Raw genomic sequence first — 11,649 nt, 5'->3', positions numbered from 1 at the left:
AAGCTAGACTACTCATACTGGTCGAACGTCATTGATTCGGCACAATGTTAAGATTAGACAAGTCGTATTCCGATTGGTGGATAACTCACGTGATAAAAGCCGGACATAAAATCATAACGAATTGGCATACGTCCTATTTTTTTTATAAAGTCATAGCAATAACCATAAAATAGTGAGTTCAAATAACTTTTGAAATTACAGTAATAATAGGGAAGTTCAGTTTACACCTACTGAACAATTGGAATTCTATCTATTTAACAGTCTATAAATAAATTATATATTTTTAAATGATTCATTATGAACAATAGAAAGTGACTAGAAGACTTCATCATAGACCTACTTCTGGAAATAACGTTCTTGTCGTCTGAATTTTCGGGGATTGATCTCCTACCAGGAGGTCTACTTATCGACTTAGAATATGCAAATGATATAGTCCTATTTGATGAAGATGCTGATAAAATTCAGAGTATTTTGGTAGCACTGAATAACAATGCCAGGATGCTTGGGATGTGTTTCTTCCCCTCTAAATTCAAGTTGTTGCTTCAGGACTTGCCTGTGTCAACACCAGCACTAAGGATAGGGATTGAAGTAGTGGACCCCATCGATAACTTTGCTTATCTTGGAACTCTGATCAGCCCTAATGGGTTGGTGTCCGACAAAATCTCAGCACGGGTTCCAAAAGCTCGTTTGGCTTTTGCCAATTTACGTCACCTATTGCAAAGGCGAGATATTCGTCTATTAATTAAGGAATGAATGTATTGCTCAGCAGTTCGTTCTGTTTTGATTTACGGCTGAGAAAGGTGGCTATTAAGGGTAAAGGATATTCGTGAGTTACTAGCATTCGATCACAGATGTCTCAGAAATATTTTCAGTATCTGCTGGGATCACCGGGTAAGTAATAGTGAGGTTAGACGTGGGGTATTAGAGAATGATGATGGTAAATCAGTTGATGTGGTCGTAAATCTTGATCGACTGAGATGGTTGGGCCACATGTTATGCATGCATGAACAACGATTACTACAACGCGTAATACTAACTAGTGTTGGAGACGGTTAGAAGAAAGTTAGGGGCGGTCAAACAAAAACGTTCCATCAGTCATTGAAATCACTAACTTCTAGTCTGAACCATGTTGGTAGATGCAGACTATTTGGTTTGGGTCCGCGCGATTATCGTAACCAGTGGTTGGAGACTGTGTGTGACATGACTCAGAATCGATCACAATGTAGTAGGTGTATACACTCATTGACTTTCCCTTACACCGTGAGATTAAAATTGTTCTATACCTTTCTTTCTACAAACTAACTCTTTCTTCCTGTATTATATCATTATGCACAATCTTTGGTTTACATATTACTATAATTGAAGTAACTAGTTCTATGGATTTGTAGTTCATGTTGTTGTGTTCATGATGTGTGGCAAGTTGTGCTGATGCATATATATGCCTGGTTCTACGTTGTAGCTGACTGACTGACTGACTGTTTATCATAATAAGTTATTATTAGCTAATCTGTAGAGTTAAATATGAATTGATTTGATATATAATAGATGAATTATGTCTAGCAGTATAACCTAAGACATTGATTACATTCTATTTGTGACGCATCATCTGTATGGATGTTATGTGTATCTTAGTATTCATATTCACATTCAGGTTCTAAAACCAGTATGTTTTGACTTACACACAATACGTTATGCACTGAGTGACTAAATCTATGGTAACTAATAGCTTGTTTAACGACTAAGATGTTTAAAACATCATTTTTAGATGGTTCAATTTATCCAGTCGTTTCTATTCAGGACTGAATTTGGATTATCCTTCATTGCATATATACATCCTGTATGAAAATCTTCGATATAACCATTTCGTCAAAAGGTATTCAGAATGTTTGGTTTGTGTATAGTGACCATCTGGATTCAGTAGCTTAGCAAATAACATGTTTAACGCTTGAAGCGAAGGATACTGGGTTGTAATTTCGGTGATAATGTAGTGAAGAAAGACTTAGTGGGGATAGCCAATTTATTATTCAGTTTAAAATTACTGAGTGTCTTTGTAACTTATGAAATCTGTACACTATACACTTCATTTGGACATCTTCCATCGGTTGTCATTGTTAAGGATGTTAGATCCTCAGAAATCACTTCTTAAATATCTCAGTTTTGTAATTTTATTTTGGAAATCTGAAATCTACATTTTAGCACTAAAAGCTCCCATCTTTATCTACAGATTGCCTTTCCCACTTGGAAGAATCTTACATGTCATTGGTCCGTTTCCTCTCTTAATACGCTATTTCGTGACGTTTCCTAAGGACATTTTCATACTCTATATATACACTTGAGTTGTGTACTTGTTGTTCGTGCTGCCGACTGCTTGTAGAGTATGCCTTTCTCTCGATTGAATCTGGTATCCTCCATCTAGTTAGCAGGGCTGTGGCTCAGTGACTAGTTTAACTTCTCCTGATGTCGTGTTGCTGACTTCCGTTCTGTTCGCCAGCTTAGGTGGGTCGCAATCTCTTTATATATAGCAGTCATTTACATTCTTCATTACTCTTCCAATTCTGTTTTTATTCCAATCGCTTTCTGTCTATCGACATTAGTAACACACATCTCATTAATATCAACAATGAAATGCAAGTATGTTCCGTATGAGAATCCCAAGCAAAAATAGCTCACATTCTGGATTATATTGCTTAGCGATAATCCATCTATTCTATATAACTTGTGACAGAAATGGTAGTATCAAGGTAAACAACATAGGTTGCATATAGACAAATAAAAGCTGATAAAAATTCAGTTCTTAATATCAACTCAAATCTTTATTAATAATTTTTATTTCATTAATATCTTATCATCAGTACTATACAACAGTTGGTAACTATATGTTTTATTAAAAAAAAAATTCAGAAGCTAGACCACCATGGAATATCTGGAAGCACTGGACGGCCATTACTTCCTATTGTGGGACTCCTCAGAAGTGCGCATCTACGATTTCGCCTCGCAAGATTCAAACCCAGGGCCTATCAGTCTTGCGCGCAAACGCTTAACCTCCAGACCATTGAGCCGGCATCCAACGGTGTTAATGTCTAACTTAAATCAATCCAAGAAATTGAGCAACCGTCCACCATTGTCTTCAGTGAGTTGATATCTCACAACAGACCTGGTTGAACTCCACTGGTCACTGCTTCTCACTAGAACTCCAGGAAATACTTCATGGAACCAATCACTAGTCAGCATATGATTATTATCAGAAGGAAGTTTTATGGAGATTTTAGTAATTTTATAGTTGAAATGATGAGTCAATTAAAGCTAGATCACCATGGAATATCTGGAAGCACTGGACGGCCATTACTTCCTATTGTGGGATTCCTCAGCATTGCGCATCCACGAGACTGATAGGTTCTGGTTTCAAATCTCGCGAGGCGGGATCATGAATATGCACTGATGAGGAGTTCCATACTAGGAAGAAACTGTCTTCCAGTACTTCAAAGTTTTCAATGGTGGTTTAACTTTAATTGACTTATGAATTTAACTATTAAATTACTAAAATCTCTAAAAAACCCCCTTTCTGATAATTCATGATAAGTAATATCTTTTAAAACTGTATGCTATTGAGAAGTGTTAGGAATGAAGTAAATAATTAAGGAGATGTTATTATATCTAATATGAAGGAAGAAATAATAGTTATGTGTCTGCTTTATTTTATGCATCGTAAGCTTTCGTTTCTGGTTAACAGATATGAAAAGGATGAATAACAAATGGAAAGAACTGGAAAGGATTGCCCAGGACAAGGTTAAATGGAGAATACTGAGGGGGGGGTTGGCCTATACTCCTCAGAGAGGCGTAGCAGTCATAAGTAAGTAAGTAAGTACGTAAGCTTTCGTCTAATATATAAGTTGGTGTCATATTCTTTTCTGTTCCAAAATTACTTCGGTTTGAACGAGATCCCTGTAATCCTCTTTTTTATCTTACTTTTATGTCCCATTTTGGATGTAATTATATATTTCTCATTGTTTGTGTGTTGTGGTCTTGCTAGTCATCAATTTAATTCATTCTCCTTTTTGAAGTAGTTTGAATTAAGTATAAACTGGACAGTATTTCCAATTAAATCATACTCTCTCTTTCGGCTTGACAACCTATCAGGTTATAGATCTGTTATATCCCCCGGTGAATTACGAATGGTAACTTTTAGGTCTATTTATGGATCAATGTAATATGCCTAATTCCTATTGTACAATTATTACGTAACTGAACTATTCATATTCGTATTTCTCTTATCATTAGCTTTATTTTGACCTTTGACTTATTATCATACGATTCTCGAGTTATAATCAGTTTATTGATTACTTTGGTTTGTATAAAAACCAAGTGTGTTTATAAATAATGATTCATATTGCCGAGGCTGTTATTTGTGTTCTGGACTCAACTGGCTGGGCTAGGCAGAAAGCAGGGTCGAATAGTACTCAAGACTGCTCGTACGATTTCAAATATCATCATTGCTCCGATCGATAATTCACTCTTCTATCATTGGCGGGCATCATCACGTCCATTTATGAAATAGGGCACACGCAAGCAATCGATATAACAATTGGCAACTCATACGTTATAACAAGATCATTGGTACAATAGTTTTACTCTCTCTATCCTAAGGATCGTCCAGTTATAAATCGCACTCAGACGTACCAAGTTTCAAGGCTATATCAAGTAATCTGGCATGTCATGATCATAAACTAGTTTGAGATAGCTTCCTCCTTGCATATTAAGCATAGACGAGTAGGCAAACAGATCAAAGGCATAACAATATTGATTTTGATGGTATAACTAATTAAATTACTGGTTTATGGTATTTTCATGCTATCCTATTTATAAGCTTTCATCCAACTGACTAACTGTCAGTATGTATCTTATTGTTCTGGAATTATTGTTAATTAACTAGTCACCTATAACTCTATTTTCGTACTGTTTCCGGGGTCAGTTGTATACAAACTATATTTTATTATCAATGGTGTTTTGTGGTTGGATGATGAATGTAGATAATCATATCGACTTTAAGTCATAATAGTAGGTTTATCGGTATATCGTGTTCAAATTCTGACTAGCTATTATAATGGGAGGAAACTTCATTATAGACCATTATTGGTCAAATTGTTGTATTGATTAGAGTGAAGATCATTGATTTAATAAGTATAAAGCATACTTGTAGTTACTAGGCTATATTTTGTGATTCAGTCAATTAACAAATAAGAGAAGTGCAAGTTATGACATTTAACGGACTTACTTACTTACTTATACCTGTTACCCCTCGTCGAGGAGCATAGGCAACCCACCAGCATTCTCCATCCAACTCTGTTCTGGGCAATCCTTTCTAGTTCCTTCCAGTTAACATTCATCCTTTTAATATCTGCTTCAATCTCCCGGCGTAATGTGTTCTTTGGCCTTACTCTTCTCCGCTTCCCTTCACCATTCCAAGTTAGGGATTGTCTTGTAATGCACATAGGTGATTTCATTAATGTGTGTCCAATCTACTTCCAACATTTTTTCCTAATTTCCTCTTCAGCTGGAAGCTGGTTTGTTCTCTCCCATAAAACACTGTTGCTGATAGTATCCGGCCAATGGATGTTGAGTATTTTGCGTAGACAACTGTTTATAAATACTTGTACCTTCTTGACGATGGATGTAGTAGTTGTCCACGTTTCAGCTCCGTACAGTAGGACTGACTGTCTTGACGTTCGCATTGAAGATTCTGACTTTGAAATTAGTTGACAGTTGTTTTGAGTTCCATATGTTCTTCAATTGTAGGAATGTGGTCCTTGCTTTGCCAATCCTCGCTTTTACATCTGCATCCGATCCTCCTTGCTTATCAACGATGCTTCCTAGATACATGAATGCTTCCACCTCTTCCAGAGTTTCGCCGTCAAGTGCGATTGGGTTGGTGTTCTTTGTGCTGTATTTGAGAATCCTGCTTTTTCCTTTGTGTATGTTGAGGCCTATTGATGCAGAGGCTGTTGCTATATTTGCTGTCTTTGTCTGTATTTGTTCGTGTGTATGAGATAGGAGGGCTAGGTCGTCTACGAAATCCAAATCGTCTAATTGGTTCTGAGATGTACATTGTATTCCGATTTAACGTACTTAGTTAAGATGAACTAAATCTAGTATATAGTAATTATTGAAAATTATGATAGACAAATGATTATAAAAGTTATTGAATTACTTCCCCCCTCCCCCCCTATATTATTATAAATCATTATTTAACTTACCCCATCCTAATAATGCATATGGCCAAAATTTCATTTTCTCCACCCAAAATGCATAATATACAATAAGGCATAAATATAAACCTTCAATAAACATCCAAACAAATATAGCCAATGAACCAAATGCTTGTAATGATATTGTAATATTTAATAAATTCTAGAATAAAAGAAACAATATAAAGATTTAAACTAAAGATGGTAGTAATCAGAAGGGGGTTTTTTTCTGGAGATTTCAATATTTTTTCATAGTTGAAATCATGAATCCGTTGAAGGTAGATCACCATGGAAAACTTGGAAGCATTAGTTGTTCAGTGCTTCCTGGTTTTCCTTGGTGGTCTAGCTTCAATTGATTCATGATTTCAACTATGAAAGATGGTAGTAATAATGGTGATAGAAAGAAAAAAAAACATTCAGTTCAAAAATCAATAAATATTGATCTAAACTTATTACTTACTTACGCCTGTTACCCATCGTGGAGGAGCATAAGCTACTCCAAACTTATTACAACATTACTATTGACTTAATTAACTTAAATACGCTAGTTGTTGATATGTGGGGGGGGGCTATTACATAATCATTATAAGTTTGCTTCATCGTTATATATATATATATATATATATATATATATATATATATATATATATATATATATATAGGAGTTTAAGTGTGTTAGTTTGGTAACACATCATCATAAGTAACTATGAGATGCATTTTTCTTACTATGGTGATGCTGATAACGTTTTAGCCATTTCTAGCCCTCAAATGCCCTAGTACGGCCGAGAGTGAGGAGAGTGCGCTCTCCCTCTCGAAACGCTCTCACATGGCCACGCGAATATATAGCCTCTACCAGGGAAGTCCTACTCACTACCTTCTCGTGGCGGGGGTGTTGTTTACAAAATTGAGAGGACGAAAAGTGAATGTCCGGCGCTTTAAACGGGTTGGTGGACCCTCTATGTCCACCTAGGGGAGTTGGAAAACCCTGATTCCAAACCAATGGTGCACATGGTCTCCAGTATCCTGAGGGAACAAATGGCGTATGAACCAATCGTTGGTCACCGGCTACCATGGGACTGCATCTCCTCACGATGCTCCACTGCCTTGTGGACTAGACCTTCAGGTCAAAGACTCCGTGTATGACCCCCTGAGAAAACCACCTGCTTCAGTCTGGGCACCTGAGCAGTATCACAGCCTTCACACATATCAAATGAGATTTGTGCGGCGCATATGTATCTAGTGCTTCCTTGTACCAATATTTATGTGTTTAAATAAATAATAATGATATAGTGTTCCGTTGTACGAATAATTTGTGAAAATAATATTCTCTGTTGCTAGAAACTGTTGGGATGGGCGATGTTTGAAATATGATATTGATATACGATGTGCTACGTAGTAACCCTCCAATGGATTACTTGGGCGAGAATACAAGAGCGGATGAGAAAGCATATTGAGCTACCGAATGAAATGCATATATATATATATATATCTGTACCCCTTAGGAAATCAGTCTGCTTATTAGCTAATGAATTTCACTTGTCCTTTAAGTCACTTCTGATTGCCATCAATTAACCCTCTCATTTAGCTACTTCTAACTAGCTCACTATATCAATAATATATTATTGTGCAGCTGTATTTTCAACATTCTTTTGTTCATGTGTGCTTTTTGTAAAAACAATTTCTTACTCTAGAAAACATTACAATAACCTTATTCTACTTACTATTACATGGTTCGAAATGGATGATAGAAAACCCAGCTCAATCTACGTCTAGTGCTAGTTGGCAGTTATCAATAATGAGTATTTAGAATTGATCATGTTCTTAAAAAAAGTGTTATTCGTAGCCAAAATAACTCAGTGGTAACATATTAAACTGGCACACTGAGGGATTCAAATTCTACAAACAGCAATATAGCAAGCCTGAAATACTGACACATGTTAACTAGAACAAAACCTAGGTAAAGACGGATTTCGCATAAACTATTTAGCATCTTAGGTTAGTGTACGGGATGTTGAGCCACCTAGACACTAGTGATCGACAACATTACATCTTAGTCTAAGGGATCCAGTTAGCTTTATTAAAATTTTTTTCACTTATTTACTATTTTTATGATTCTGTATAATTAGGAAAATAAACTCGCTAATAACTGCCGAAATGCATCGGTTGTATGCCACGTATAATTGTTTCAGGTTTCATGTAACTGTAATCAATTGATGCTTATGACTGGAGATTTATAGGTGAAAGTTCTACTATCTCCACACCATTAGAACTCAGCTTATATGTCTAATATTTAGTTTTATATTTTTTTCAACTTGGCAGCATTATCGATGAACATGGTGGATCTGATGCAGATGTGAAGGTGCGGATCGGCAAAGCAAGAGCAGCATATTTACAACTGAAGAACATATGGAACTCAAAACAATTGTCAACCGACACCAAGATCAGAATTTTCAATACAAATTTCAAGGCAGTTCTACTGTATGGGGCGGAAACTTGAAGAACTACGAAAGCCATCATCCAGAAGATACAGGTGTTTATTAACAGTTATCTACGCAAACTACTTTGGATCCGTTGACCAGACACTATCAGCAACATTCTACTGTGGGAGAGAACAAACCAGATTTCAGTGGAGGAAGAAATCAGGTAGAAGCGCTGAAAGTGGATAGGACACAGATGGAGGAAATCACCCAACTGCGTCACAAGACAAGCCCTCACATGGAATCCTGAAGGTCAAAGGAGAAGAGGAAGACCAAAGAACACACTACGTCGAGAAATAGAGACAGACATGAGGAGAATAAACAAAAGTTGGACAGAACTAGAAAGGAAGTGTGTTGGAGAATGCTGGTTGGTGGCCTATGCTCTATTGGGGGTAACAGGCGTAAGTAAGTAAGTTTTTTCAACTTCGATTTATGAAGTATTTAATTGTCACCTGAGTGAAGCAACAATCCAATTCTAATCTTTGATAGTTATTTTATTGCACCAATCGATTAAAGATTTGAGATTTTAACTTCTTTCATGCATAGTAATAGATAAACCATTAGTTTTCTTGATGTCCAATGTATATGAGACAGGAAACTAGAGTTTGCATAAATTAAGTTGTTAAAATCAGAATGGTGATCTGTGGAGATGGTATCTCAGTGGTTTAGAGTTCGAGCGCGCGACTGAAGGTCCTGTGTTTGTGTCCCACATGCGGGATCGTGGATGCGCACTGCTGAGGAGTCCCATATTAGGACGAAGTGGCCGTTCAGTGCTTTCAGGTTTTCAGTGTTAGTCTAGCTTAGATCGATTCATGAATGTAACTATGATAATTGAAAATGAGCTGATTACCAAAGATTTATGCTGATTGAAAATGTTGTATAAAATTAATGGTTGGTTGGTAAGATGGAAAATGTTTCATCCATTGATTTGTTTTTCCTTCATACCAATTTGGTAGTAACCATTTCAAATGCTTTCTGGTCCTTAACTGATGACCGAATTCAGTAGATTGAGTTGCAATATTGGTCACTCATCTGAGTGACGCGATTAAGTTCAGTTGTCAGGCAGTTGGAGGTAGTCGACAAGAAATTTTAAACCTCGGTTTTTTGTTGGTTACCAATCATAAGCAGAATGTACTTGTAATCTTGAAGGAACTAGTTGACCGATGGGTGTAAACACCTGAGTCCTACAAGATAATATTCGCGGCTCGAATAACTCAGTGATAACATATTCGACAGTAAAACTGCGTAACTTGGGTTCGAATCCCACAGCAGAAGTAGTGTAAAACTTAGATAAATTAGGATTTTTGTCGATTAAGTCAGTATTCTTGATCAGTTTGTATAAAGACTTTCATTCTTGGTTAGATAAGGAAAACGAATTTAATGCGAACTAATTGATTGATCGCTGAAGTGGGATGACCACTGTCATATATACCAAGTCCTAGTTAGTGCTAATTCAATTCTACCGATCAAGTTGCAATGGGGCCACTACTAATCGAAGTGACTTGATATACGGTGTATTGTGTTAAGATGTAATACGGTAGTCGACAGGATGATTTATTTCAATTAGCAGTGTATATCACTTGAAAGACTACAGCGAATATGCACAAGTAATTGCAAAATACATTTAAAGAAGAAAACTGTTTTCAAAAAGAAAAAAATCTCGACCGATAATTCCATAAGTTATACATTCAACATGAGATATTTGATTCGTTTTGTGTGAGTTGTAAGCAGAAAAATAGTTAATATACTCATTTAGTATTGTTTGTTTGAATCTTCCCATTGATGCTTAGGACTGCAACTGGTCAGTCTCTTATTGGCATTGTTGTGAGATAGGAACTCACTGAAGACAATTGATGAACGGTTGCTCAACTTCGTGGATTGGTTGAAGTTAGACATTAACACCATCGGATGCCGGCAGGCTCAGTGGTCTACCGGTTAAGTGTTCTGGCGCGTGACTGGTAGGTCCTGGGTTCGAGGCTCGTGAGTGTGGGATCGTGGATGAGCGCTGCTGAGGAGTCCCGTGGCAGGACGAAACGGCCATCCAGTGCTTCCAGGTTTTCCTTGGTGATCTAGCTTCAATTGACTAATGCTTTGAATTATGAAAATATCATATAAATCCCTACTGAATAATTAATAAACAATTGAATTAATATGTTTCTATATTCTTTTTATCATAGGTTTTCATTTAACTTATTATACCGTTTTATTATTCTTTATTTATTGCCAATTGATTATTCACAGAATGTCCTATTCATAGTCAATTTCGGCTTGTTTGTGCATAATTGTGATATTTTATTTTACGGTGTGATAATGGTCAAGTATGTGCTTGAAACAGAATAAAATAGAATTTGACTGCTGACTTCTCTTCGAACTGAAGGCAGCGGATAGAGGAAACTTGCAGATAGGCGAGGCAATACATGCCTGTGTCGACACAAGGTTAACTGTATAGGTCAGAACGTATAGTTAGTCAAGTCTAGGATAATAAATTATAAACAGGAAGGTAAACATGGTATAGAAAATAGTTATGATTAGTATTCTGATTTCTGAATTTAGTACATGATATCAATCATTGTTTTAAGCCGTAGAAAACTTACTTACTTTACTTACGCCTTTTACCCCTCGTTGAGGAGCATAGGCCACCCACTAGTATTTTCCATTCAACCCTGTCCTGGGCAATCCTTTCCAGTTGTTATTCATCCTTTCCATATCTGCTTCTATTTCCAGGCGTAATGTGTTCTTCGGCCTTACTCTTCTCCGCTTCCCTTCACCATTCCAAGTTAGGGATTGCCTCGTGATGCACATTGGTGATTTCCTCAATGTATGTCCTATCCACTTACAACGTCTATTCCTAATTTTCTCCTCAGCTCGAAGCTGGTTTGTCCTCTCCCATAAAACACTGTTGCTGATAGTATCCGACCAGTGAATGTTAA

Source organism: Schistosoma mansoni, chromosome 1 (genome assembly GCF_000237925.1).
Source record: "Schistosoma mansoni strain Puerto Rico chromosome 1, complete genome".
Taxonomy (NCBI): Eukaryota; Metazoa; Platyhelminthes; class Trematoda; order Strigeidida; family Schistosomatidae; genus Schistosoma; species Schistosoma mansoni.
The sequence above is the reverse complement of the archived record's forward strand: the minus strand, read 5'-3'. Positions refer to the sequence as shown.